We start from the raw sequence: 13,988 nt of genomic DNA on the forward strand, positions 1-13,988 counted from the left end.
GCCTTCTGTTATGTCCCGACACTTGCAAACACGCTGACGGGCATGACTTGCCATCCTCGCCCGCTCTTTCTCAGGGTGTTATTGTTACAATTCTAATTTGGTGTTTATCCTCGGTACGGGAGAACGGCCCGCGAGGGGGGACGGTAGTGTGATGATACCTTGATGACAGGCCGGCAAATACCAACCGTATAGAGAGGGAGACTTCAGCGGTGCTTTACCGTCTATCTCCCAACGGGGATACCTTGCGTAGCCTGGGGGCTTGTTCCGCTGAAAGCTCCCCCGTCCTAATCCCACGATTTCGCCCTATCACCGCGCGGTGCACAATCGCTATAATTACTCCGCAGTTACCAAGGTAATCATGTTTCGATTGCTTAAGACACACATTGATATTGGAGCGGTTCGGGTAAGGCAGACCATAATCCATTATTAAATGTTTTGCTGACTGGCGAGGGAACCTCATTACAAGGGAGATCAGTGGATTTTGTCCCAGTCAGTTGGAGCGTAAGCCCCCCTTCTCTCTCCCGTATCCCCTGCCTCGTCAGACGGGCTTAATAGGCAAACTGATTGGCAATGTGACCAGTCCATTAAATTTGATGCGCTTCAGAATCCTCTGTCCGTTTCATTAGTGAGTTATCAATCTCCCTTTGCCCCAGTGGACCCGTGTCAACACGATACTCGCCCGGGTGTGAGATCGTACCAGGCTTTTACGTCGCTCCTCTGGCTAGCCGAATCAAGCTGATCCCGTCCCCGGCAGTTGAGTCACTCCAACATCGGCGCAGGGTTTTTTCCCCCTCTCTTGTCAACGTTTTGACACAACAGGAGAGCCAGCTAGCTGTTGACTCAGCCAGGAGCGGATGGAGAGCTAAGACAACCCACAACAGTTTCGATAATGACTCGAGACAACCGCGTCAATCAACGCTCACTTAATTGGCCTTTTGTTCTACATAATGATGAACGTCCTTATGTAAATAATCGCCTTGCATTATTTTCCGAAACTCATCATATCCGTAGGCGTATTATCACAGCGTATATAGTGTATGAATTCGTTGTATACAAGACGGAGTGATATAGAGTATACAGCCTATTGTTTGTTGAGTTTGTTGATCTGTTGGGTTTTTAAGCATACAAACAAGCAGACAGATAGTGGTTTATCGATTTTATTATTTTTTTTCTTGACAAACAAAAGTGTCCTGTTCGTGACATAATTAAGAGTAAACGTTACGTAATCACGATGCGCGGTTCAGTGCTTGGTTTCAGCGTGGTTGCAGTGTTTAAGTTAATGAAATAGCAGTGATATTGTCAAACGATGTGACAAATATGTTTATATGAAAAGAGGCCGAGTTTTCAACCCTTTGTCTTTGGTAAAATAGATAAAGCATCTTTCCAATTGGTGGACGTAATTTCGTAAACCAAGGAAACACGGGAGGAACAACTTTTAACCTTCTGCTCATGATAGTAAATCCGAAACAGACTAACCAAAGTTTACGCCAGAATAAAATGTTATTGGCGTAATGTTGGCGCATGTGTCGTTGTGACCACTTCAATATTGCAAACCACGTATATCAAGTTGAGTTCTGTTAAAATTCTCGGCTTCATTTGAGAACCTAGGTCACGACCCCTCCGCACAAAAAGGCTCAGAAAAAGCGACGACAAATGGTGCAAAATTAAGTCACCACTCGACTATCCACAAAAGCCCCCATCAAAATTGCATACAAACAAAGCCATGGGAGCTACAACAAGTTTTCTTTTGCGGTACTATAAAGAACAACGTGTTGTGTAGTAATTATGAAGTTCACCACTTCACGCGAGATGACGGACTGAAGTGGGCGGCGGCTCGTGTTTCAACGGGGAAGAACCCGCCGCGCAGTCTGCATGAAAGCCGAAACGCTCCCGCTTCGGACAACACCACTCCTTCCCCACTGCGCCTCCCCGTAAATTGCCTCTCTTTAAAATTACAGATAGATTATTTATCCAACCAAGGGAAAACTTTGACAGAAAGACGACTTGAACTCAAGATACAATTACATGGTTTTTTTTGGAAATGTTACCAAGAAAGCAATAAAGACACATTTTTTTTAGTAAGACACGTTCACATACATTACCAGTCGGGCCTCATTGGCTTACTATTCACGGCAATTCGTTTTACACGATAGGATATACTTTGCAATGTGTTTATAGACAGAAAGTGGTATCAAAAAATCAGTCGTGTCAGTGTCAGTGTCGGGCCTATCATTTCACGCTGTCGGATTTAGGTGCGTAATCTATTAACATGTCAAAAATTGCTGAAATGTTGACTTGTAATTAACTCGAAACCTCTTCCATTTACCAACAGGTGCATAAATACTTTCTTTCTTTTTGCAGTCAACAATCCACTTTCTTTTATTTTCCCTCAAAATACCCCCAAAATTCAAACATTACAAGTATTTTCACCAAAAGAAATTGATTCGTGCGAAACAGCACAAAATGAAGGTACCTCTTATTTTACATAATTATCTGAACTCTTCAAAATGTTGTTAATTATCTGTGAGGCTTACCACCTGCCTCAAAACACGGCATATCGACGCGTATAGACCCTTTGCAGACGACAAATTGGCAGCAACAAGTGTCATGCACCTCCAAGATGTCATCAGTGTAAAGAGTCTGTAAAGAATAAGGGCGTTGATAATGGCACGGATTCAAGACATTGCCTTTAAAATAAAACTAGAATCAAAGAGTTTGCTAGTTCCAAAAAACGTGCCTATGTTGCTAAGAAAAACATTAAAAGATGAAAACCACGGAGAACTCGATTGTTTTTAACCAGCAATGAAAACACACTGAATAGTCAGGCGTGTTGTTTTCCAACAATAGATTTGAAGCCATGGTAATTTGTACATCGTCTATAATATACGGGTGGTTTATGTGGTGACAAAATGGTTGATCATTTAGCACGTGTAATCCTGCTGTCTGGGCCGCTAGACACATGCAAATTAAATCAAAGTGATAAACGACATTCATCAATTTAATCCCATCCATTCGGGCCTTTCTCTCTGATTAAACACATGCAGATTGCAATCATCACAGACGGCGTGCATGCATAATGCTTCTCCCAGTAAAAGAGATCAGACGGGAATTCTCGAGTCGGGCGTTATGCATGACATCGTCTGCGGACTCTTTAGTAATCAGGCCTGTGTGCATACATACCTTGGTAACAGTTTGATATACTTGACTGTCTGTCACTTGATAGACATGGCTTTTTGTTTGACCGTGAAATGCTTTCTTGCTTAATTCACGAAACCTCACAGCTCTTGCGAAGCGAGCGGCGCCTGAATATCAGTTGGTACATCACTTGCTTACGAGCGTTGGATTTTGGGCTGCAGGCTTAAGTATTCCTCTCCTGCCATGCCTTTTACACAGGCTAGTCACCAACAGTCAGATCATATTTCAAGCAAGCACTGTGACTAGTCAAATTCAGTCAACAGACAAAAGCAGGCACTGTGGTAGGCAGAGCTGGCTTATCAGGCGCCTACAGCAAAATCATAACTGTGTCAAGTTACATAAACGGTCACAGCCAGTCAATCCTGCTTTATGTGGGCTGGGAGCTCTTAACGGTTGAACAGAGTCACTTGGGTCAGCTTTGACTGAAATGACAACTTGGCACAGAGTGTGTGTTTGCATATTATAGGAGGGTCGCTCATAATATTTGTACCTTATCAGCTCTAACCCTTTCTTGATTCATTTGATTCATAAATCAACGAACATAATGGTGCAAAATCAGTTCTAACCCCCTATAGATCTAAACTGTGGAAGCTCTAAATTGACTAACGTACGCGAGTACTGGACAATTTGATCATGCATTGTGAATAAAAGGTAATCCAAAATACACCATGAAAAAAAAGAAGTTATAAACTTAATTACCGACAGAGTGTGTGGTTGCATCATAAATGGTGATTCGTCTTTCCCCATATACTGCTTGATTCCCTGTACCTTTTACCAATTTGGCCGTATTTCGTGGTGGGGTGAGCGATCTAAACAATGCGCCGTCACACTGGACTGTGTTGTTGAATGGCGTGCAAATTCAACATTTGTTCCACAAGACGAGCCATGTTACCATCCCGAAAACAGTTTATCTCTATATAGATACATGTATATCTCTACAGTAGATAGCATAAGTTATGACAGATATACCAATCAACATCATCGCAACCGTTGAAGTAATTGGTCAAGGTCTTGTGTTTTTTCCCCGCGTATTTCGGGTATAACGAGGAATGCAATACAAAAGGTAAACGATCAAGCAACGCTTGGTAGAAAACGTGTCACAGGGAATTCTGAACGCGTAAAAAAGCAATTGCCACAAACTGCAACAACTCGCTTCAGAGACAATTTAATGGCGCACAACAATCACTCAGTGAATCTCTGGAGCTTTTACTGCCACACGCTGAAGGCAGGAAGGAAATTGCCAAAAAAAATATAGAGAGAGAGAAGCCTACACGACTTGTGATCGTGTTTGCTTGTCGTGACACCATTCAACCAGAAGCTAACACCATCAGTGATGTTACAAACTAAACGAGTGACCTTAAAACACAATCCGTCCCGCACCGTGTTACTTCCCCCACATCCACCCATCCGCACACAAGACTTGTCTCCGCCGTGCGGAGCAAATTCCCCTGTCCAATCAATATCAGCAGCTACAGATAAATAAAAAGAGAAGACAGACCCTGCTGCTGCCCGTGAAATCAATACGCCATCGATTGTTGGCACCGTGTATATCTTGATTTAATTGCCCGTGTATAACTGCCTGCCTTTCCGGGCCTGGCTGTGGTATTAAGCCTAATTGAGTTCTGTGCGATTTACGACTTAATTCGCCGCTCGCGGCAATCATTTCCCGCCTGCGGGTTTTTTCCCCCACCTCTATCTGCCTCCTCTTTTTATATGCCCATCTTGCATCTCCCCCCCCCCCCACCGAACTGTAGCGTTTCGCTCAGCTCAGTGAACACGGTAAAAATGAAGACTGGCGCGATTCTGGCAACTTTAATAGCCGAGGATGAGTTATATATGACTCACACACAACAGAGAGCACGCCTGATTTGAGCTGACTGATTTTTGATGATAACATTACAGGCAACTCTGGCGACCCATAAAAAAAGGCGGCAATCATAGCCAGAAAGGGTCTGCTTTTCGATATATTTCACTTCTGACTTTTTTGACATCTTTGTAGAATTTGTAGTTTGGAGATTGAGACATATATCAATCAAGAGTCCACGATTAATCATTATTTTACCAACATTTTAAAACCAAATTCATGAAAAAAATGTTATAATTTGTCCACTTAGCCAAGAAACTAATTGCAGCATTTTGTTCTAGTTTAGATGTGGGTGGTTCTGTGGGTTGGTGAGTGCCATGACTTGTTTCACAGCATGGGGTTAAAGGTGAAGTTGACCATGGCCAACTTCATGTTTATTGTTAAGATATTCTGGCTTCATAAAGGCCTGCGGAAGTTTTAATATTTACATTGTCCCTTCTAAGAAAATGATAAGTGAAAAAAAGTAACTGGAACTCGGGAATTACTCGCGAAGTAGAGGAGGGACATCCCAACAGGGAATAACTGAAATGTAACAAGAAATTGGCTATCACCGCCCAATAATTATTATTTTCCTATTATATTGAAACGCCGCTATAATGAACACCGATGTGACAAACATTTGGCTATTACGAACATTTTCTATCAAGACTTTGTACTTTCATTCAAACATTCCCAAAGAACTGTCCTTAAAATGTGCTAATTTGCTAATGAATAAATATTTTGATTTCGAACAACCTTTCGATTAGCAGTAAATTACTCATTTGGTTATAAATTGGATTAAAACCTTAGAAACCTTCGTTTTCTGACTCTGTCACTGTCGGATTCTGAACAATGGGGGCGCTATCTAATCCGTCATTGAAAGGATCACCCCTAACTGTTTTTGATGACTGGCATTGGTGGAGGTTTTCATACATAATAAGTAACCCATTTCATAATAATCCAGAACTTTTAGGTGACGCATAGGGCTTCTGGTGTTCACTTCAACTCATTTTTGTATAATCATCAGAAAAAATCCCCTTCCTTCATTAATTTGGTTATAATTTGGTATCTCTGAAACTTCCAAACTCTGGATAAGAAAAATGTATAATTGTTTAGTCTCCAAAATTATCCCCGAAACAAGTTAGTTTGAGAAACTGTGAATAGCAAGTTGCCCACAATCGGCTCTGACATCACCGCGTCTGGTCTCAGCCCACCTTGCCGTCTTGAGCGAGGTTCCTCCCGTGCAACCATCGCTTTCCATTCACGCTTCAGATGTCCAGTCGTATTCTGATGTGTCTGTGTGTGTTGATGGAGTGGGGAAGGGCCCAAAGCCGTTAATAATGAAAGTATACAACTGAAAAATTCCTGTGAGCTTTTAAATAATCTCATGGTCAAGTTCGTCTTCGTGGTAAACTTGTTTCAAACAAACTGAGAGCGGTTGATTGGCGTAAATCTTAGACTGTTTTAGTCCCTTGACGGCCGGCAAAGATCACTGAAATATAACAACTGATGAGAAACACTATAGGCCCTGTGTCACGGATAGTTCACCATGCATCTCCTTTTGGCAACGGATTCCTAACGCTATAGGCCTAAATGGATAACTCGAAAAATACCCGTAATAGTGTATAAAAGTGTGCTCACAAACCGCGTTATTGACATTATTTCGACTGTTTACCATTGATGTATTATTATGTTTATTCCCGAATATGATGCCAAAAGTAATGACACCTTCTGAAACGGGCCATGCTCTCACGTGGACGGCAATCTCCCATCTCTTGTAGGTCCAGCAGCTGGCCAAGGGCTACAGGAACCACCATTTGTCTGAACATACGTGATACTTTATAACATGGCGCTTCATCTTGTTGAATTTTAGGGTGCATCCTGGCTCGGGACACAACTGGAGCTTTTTTGGATGGTTTATTATACCACATGAGTATTCAACATGCTATCGGTCCAGTCACTACAACTTGCAGGGTTGTTGTTTTGTTTTGATATTTACGTTATTATAAGCGGCAGTGCAGGCAAAGCTGGCGGACATAGGCCGGTCTATGTCCCCTGTTGACAGGTTGTTAATTTACCGAATTGATCGTCTCTTTCACGGCGTTTCAAAGCGGATATCATACAGCTCTCACCCGCAACAAAAGTAGCTTTCTTTGGCCGGTGTTAAGACCACTTTGTCCGGCCGGGGTTTTGCCCCCCTCCACAAGGCAGACTTGTCAGTAATCGAGGCGTAGGGCCTTTTGTGGGGCTTAGTCCGGGGTATAAGACTTAAAGTGAGCATCGCACCGATCGATCCAGTGTCTATTCTCTTTCCCCAAACCCATTTAATTTGTTAAATAGTTGTTTGTCCGTGGGATAGTCTCCCTACGGGGTAAAAGCTTGCGAACAAAACAAGACAGTTTAGCGCTGACCAATACCTTAATTCAAGCGGGCACTGAGGTTGAAAAATTGCCTCATAACAGGTGTATTGATAGAATTGAAAACGGTGTACAGGGAAAACTTACATTGATCAATGAAGGGAAAGGGAAGGGGTTGAGAAGGAAATTTGAAATAAACAAACATGCCGAGTTGAATTTGTCATTACCAAGAGGGCTTAATCATCTTATTTTGGAGAAATGCACTTTCTCAAAATAGAGAAACATTCTACATGCTTGAGGAGTAAGTTTTTGTTCTTGCTTTGGTACTGCGCAGGTTCTCTGCAGGGAAGTTTTAACAGGAGGCTTTAACTATTAACTTGGGTATAGGCCCTATGTGCACCCTTCTTCATCTGCGTCCTTTTCTACATCTTGATAGGTTAATCTTGGTTTCTAGGCCTTTGCAATGTTCTTCCGAATCGGTTTCTGTAGGTCTAAAGTATTCAAGGATTTTCTGTATACGTCTCATTCGTGGTGAAACTGTAACCATCCCCTTTTATTGATTCCCGACCAATCAAAATGCTCGGACACTTAATAGCTCATCAGTGATCGATACCAATAATCATCGAGAAAATTGCTGGGATGATTTCCCCTTGCGTGGCCTCCCATTAACACCATCTCACTGAAGGCTACTCTTCGATTGGATATTTTTTTATGAGCAGCGCTCCTAATGGAACTTCGGGTTACGAGAATGCGCGGGGAAAGTACAAAGGGTTATGACGCCAGTGTTGCCATCATAATAATCTAAATCTATATTTGGAAAACCTTGTTGCTAAGGCCACGCGCGCGTAATAAATGACGCGCTAATTGGTCATCGCGAATCAATCAAAACAGGGCAATTTAAAAGTTAATCCGCTTTTAATGCAACAAAAGACATTAATCAGGATGTACATTAAGTCGTGTCATGGCGGGCATTATTATGACCGATTTCAGGACCCGACCACCCCAAATCCCCTCTGATCAATCCCGGGCATCACATAATTGAAGCCGAGTCCCTTTCCGTTATGATGCCATGTCATTACTAAAGAAGACCTTGATACATGTTATATTACCAGAATGAACTTTTAAAATAACACCCGGGTGGCCAAATATAATGGCTTTACACGGGATTTCGGTGTTTTGAAAAAAAAAAAGGTTTAATGTTCTCCGTGATGGAAATGTTAAAACTGCCGGACGCTTAGAGAAACAATTTATGATCTGAAGCGATAACTTTCTCGGGGTAATAGGTTTTTGTCGGGACCTCAAAGGGCCCTCTACCCGTTCACAATCCTTGATACTTGGGGGTCTTCCCTGGCAAATCCAGGTGGGCTTTTGTGCAGAAAGACAAAAACTGTGGAAAGTTTTGTTCCTTTGGAGCGAGGCGATTGTTGTTAATTTCCCATGCCATTTCACAGCCGCGTTGCCTTCCATACAATACGGGCCTGCTTATACCGCCAGTAAGATCAAGGTATTGACAACCATGTCAACCCTGATTACCATGTTAATTGGGTCGTAGCGGCATGCTTAAGGGAACTGACACCCCCTCCACACAAAAACTTTACCAAACCTCTTTTGATGATACTCACCCGGGTTTTTATTTATCGCCCCCTTGGCTTCGCCGAATAGGGGTGACATCAAAAGAGACAATTTGTGTACTTTGCTACCAATTGTGGGGGTGAGAAGTATAGAAAGCGGCGTTTCAGAGGAGATTATCGGCGATTTGCCTCACAAAGACCCCGTGACGATTCCCCGTGATCCCTGACCCCAATAACTCCCCTACCCACCGCCGGCTGCCCCTTGCCTAATAACATGCCCCAGTACCGCTGCTGAACCCAGGTGAAGTGAAACTTTTTTGGGGGTGGGGGGGGGGGTCTGGAGCGTACTTTATTCGATTTTTATTTTAAGTGAAGTAAAAAAAAAAATCGTAGTTAGTTTCCTGGTGAAATTACACGCATCAAAACTGACAATTTACCGCTGTTCATTAGGTGCGGCCCACACCACACTACTTGCTTTGTCCTGTGAATTGATTTCGATTTTCAAGTCAAATGCCAGCCCCCGTATTAATCGAATTATTGAAATCTCGCGCAGCCTGTCGGGAATGATTAATGAGACAGGTCGTTTATTGACGTGCTACATCTCCGACACCAAAAAGGTGTTGTTACTTTTATCACTCACGTCAGGCAAATATCACAGAACAAAAATATGTTTAAAACTTTCGTTTGTATTTTTAGTCGGTTGGAACCACGCTCCTTCATTTTCCCTTTGAATGCACTGCAAAAACTACAGTGTTAAATTTACACCATTGGTATCTATATAGGACCATCTGGTGTTAAATTTTACTGGTGTTGTCCTATATAGATACCGAATGGTGTTAAATTAACACTACGGTTTTTGCAGTGTGGTATTCGTGGTATCTTATTTTAAAAATGTTTTGTTTAATTTTCGTTAGTATTGAGTGAAGCTCAGCATAACACTTACCCATGAAATGTGTTTAATGCAATCCTTGAAAAAGCACCTTCGTGTCCCAATTAACTTTTAACATCTTGGTTTTTTATGGAAATGCAAATTTCCATATTCTTGAGCAAAACTGTGGTGTCATTCCAGGCAGAAACTTCAATGTTACAGCTATTTCAGCAAAAGTTGCCAGACTTTGGCCTACATTTTCTTTTCTTTGGTGATTCATTGTTGTGTCAGTATACATGGCAGTAAGCCAACGAGCAAATTTTCTCACAAACGTTTTCAATCATTAAAAAATTGGGTTCACAAGTTGAACAGAAGACCCTTCAGTGGCCGACATCATATTGAAAAAAAAATTAGGTAACACTATATTGAAGAAATTAAACTAGAGTTGCAGATACGATTGGCAGGCTTATACCGGTACAGTGTTTCAAGGTGTATATTTCACTGCTTAGATGACTGGTTGGCGTGTACAAGACCAGTGACAACACGGACTTGGCTTTATCCGATCCAACACTCCTATATATATTTTTTCTCTTCACTCTGAGTATGGTTTTCATTTAGGCATAATCCCAGCGAGTCCGTAACATGGAAACAACAGCACCATTCAAGACACCGTCCGCTAAATTGTCTAAGAAAAAAATGAAGGTATTTTTAAACGCACGGAGCGGAAGAAAATTGAGAGAGTAGTGCAGAAAGCCGCCACGGAACTTAATGGTAGCATCAGCATGGTATAGATTACGCTCCCAAGGCATAGGCGGTATCCATTTATGATCCTAGGAGGAGTATAGACACCGTTGGAGCAGCCATCAGTTGCGGCCCCATAAGAGCTCACAATGTCATTGCCAATCTATCGCTGGGAGATGTGCCCCATTGGGGCGCGCCGAACTCCTCGCTTCACCGAACGATTACCGAATCCCTGGGTATTTCACTCCGTCAGGGATGCTTCCAATATTCATCAGCTTTCTCTCCCCCTTCTCGGTAACCAATTAAAGCGATATGTTTTAATGGGCTTGCTTTTAGAGGAGGCCAGGACGGGTGTTCTCTTGCCCGTCATCAGGCGAATTGCTCCCGGTGGCAAATCAATCAGAAAGCACGGTGCTCAGTATAACGGACCGCAAAAAAAGCGTATTGTCTCCGGATAATGATCCGTTACGTTTCGCCTTCAAAATATCAAATACCCCAATGATGTGCATGACAGATTCATCAACTTATGAGAGTGGACGCAAATTGCCATAAATGCCCGCTGTCGGATCTATAGCAAGTGGACGGCTTGAGAGACTTCGAAATCGGCTTTGAAAAACAAGTTGTTTTGAGGGCTGCAAATGGATTTTGCAGTTTCTCTTTGCGATTGACTGAATTTGATATGGCTGATCCAAAAAGCTTTCAAACTAATAGCCCATAAGTTGGTGACGATTCAGCTCGTTGAGAACATCGTGTTGAAGTATAGCTGACAAGAAGAAAACTATTTATTTTAAGTAAGTAAACCAACCGGTGCTGAAATGCAGAAACAAATGGGGCCATGTTGAAATTCAAAACCTTTCTTTCATATTTTTTTGGCATTGCGTGTACCCCAGTTTACCCTCCTTTGCTGCTTTATACCACTCACAGACTTAGGCGTTACTGCTTCACTTCGACCAATCAAAATAATTAGACACTACACCGAGGAACACATTAAGGTTGCACCACATGTGTAATTTTAGCCATTTTAAGTAAAATTGAAACCCTGGAACGTTCGGTCATGGCTGAAGTTTCCCTAAAGAGTCTATAATTAGTCTAAGATATTTTCTGCAGTTTATTAACGGAAAGGATTGGTATTTCTATCTCAAACTTTCTTGACGCCTAAGTACATTAAAACCCAAGTAGTTTAGAAAGCACGAAGTTCACTTTCTTCGATTTATGTTTACGTTTCGCCTTTATTGTTTAACTTCGACGATTTGCTCTCTGTGCTAAAGGAATCGGCACGTTACTATTACATTGTTCCAAAATCTTTGCATCTTTCTTAGAGGATGGGAGTCATAAATACCACAAATTTGTAGGAAATGTAATTTTCAAGTCTTAAGAATGATGATTTCTTTGAAAATAAATTTGGTTGATAGATTTTGCAAATTATTGGCTCATGTTTGTACTTTTTTGTTGTCACGGCAGCCTGTTTGTGTAAGAGAGAAATGTCTCCTCCAATAAACTCTAGGTCAACAACCGACCCAGCAACCCTCTCTTTGTCAAGTTAGCCAAGCTAAACTTTCCACGCACAAACAAGGACAGAAAAAAGTTTAAAAACGCCGAACCGAGACGGCTTTTCCCACTGGAATTCTTTCGATTTTTCGAGGGTCAGCGAGCCGCCGGTCTCGGTGCCCCCGAAGCGTGACGGCCGAGGGGCTCGTGAACGAGCGGTCCTTCCTCCCGGACCGGCCCGGTCCCTGGTATAAAGCCCCGCTAACACGGGGTGCTAGGGCGGTGTGAAACCAGCTACGTGGAGGGTGGTATCCCGCCGAGTTGAAACGGGGTGACACTTTACCGCTTGATCTCAATTTCCCCCTCATTTTACGATTTGGTGAGATCGAAAATTGAAATAAATACATTGTGTCAAGTTGATTTACACACCACTATCTGAGTAAAGAATTGATTTACAGCTTCTAATGCCCCATTGTATGTGAAACTTACGGTGAGCGGAATGACTGAAGATACTGTACACCAAAATGTATCACAAAGAAGGGATCCTTATTCCATCTCTGTAATTGCAGTAATGGTTAGAAGATATTAATGGAAGCATTTGGCGTTTAGAATTCCAGTAAATTTCTAATGCTCACCAACAAGCATGCATGCTTCTGACTGTGGCTATTTATAAAGAATCTTTGATAAATTTGGAAGACAATAAAAAATCTAGGATCTTCCCTGCCTGCTGGCTATTTACTAACAAAAAAAGTATCTATCTTGTGATTTGCTAAAGCCTGAGAAAGATCAATTTATTCAAAACATCAAACATATAGTTAACCAAAACCAATAGAAATATAACAAAAAACGGCTATTTCCACTGCCGATCATGTTCATCATGCAAATGCACAATCTCTTCATTTGAAGCCCCAACCATGCACCAGTGTCTGTATCACCTGCGTCAAGGAGGCCGTGAATGGAAGGCGTCAGTCTAGAGGCTAGGGGGCCATGTCAAAGCCTTAACCCTCCCGAGAGCTGCCGCTAAATTGACGCTTTCGGGCCCTTCTGAAAACCACACCGTGTACGGTGAGGGCAAAAACCTCAGTGTCAGTTGGGAATGGTGTATGTGCTACTTACCTTGAAATTATCAATCTACCAAAGTGGCTTGGACATCAACGATACAGTTAAACTATTCACGCCAAAGTTTTGACAACGCATAGTTGAAAATCTGAATACTTCTACCTTTTGTTTTGAATGTTCGTTCTGACAAGAGATACATGTCGAAAACTCATTGTCGAAAATTCCCTGCAACCGTAACTCAATTTTGCCTTACAAGGAGCCGATGTGAAAACTATCTGAAGATCAACCATGATGGAATGCATTTTGTTGTTGTTTTCTTCTTTCTTTGAATATTGGCGAAATATTAGTTTTAGTGGTTGCCGTTAAATTTCTCAAGGACAACATGTACCTGAAACAATATCATTGGACAGAATAATGTGACTCCGAGTTGTTTATTCAAAACTTAACAAGTGCCATTGTGCATTTTAAACCCCCCATAACAGCGGAACGCTTTTCATATTTTCAACCAAACCTCTTGCACTCGAAGGCCACTTTCATATCTGTCATTATCATTAATCGTCCAGTTGCGCCTTTATGGCAGGCCTCCAATACGAAAGTCAAAACAAAAGGCAACTGTCAACTTTTTATCTTTTTTGGTGACAACACCAAATAGCTAAATCAATTTTCTGCTGACAGCGGTCCGGGTTTCGGCCTTGATGACACTGATCGCATTACATCAGCCCAGGCCCCGGCCCGTAATCAGTAAAAACAACTAGAAGAGGCTAATCAGTCGCGAGTCGTAAATTCTCGCCTATAGTAAGGGGCGCCAGTAATTGGGTCCTGATTTAGCCGGAGCAAATCGGGCTGGGATATGGCCAGATTTACGC

The sequence above is a fragment of the Patiria miniata genome, unplaced genomic scaffold, assembly GCF_015706575.1.
Source record: "Patiria miniata isolate m_02_andy unplaced genomic scaffold, ASM1570657v1 HiC_scaffold_4, whole genome shotgun sequence".
In the NCBI taxonomy this organism is placed as follows: domain Eukaryota; kingdom Metazoa; phylum Echinodermata; class Asteroidea; order Valvatida; family Asterinidae; genus Patiria; species Patiria miniata.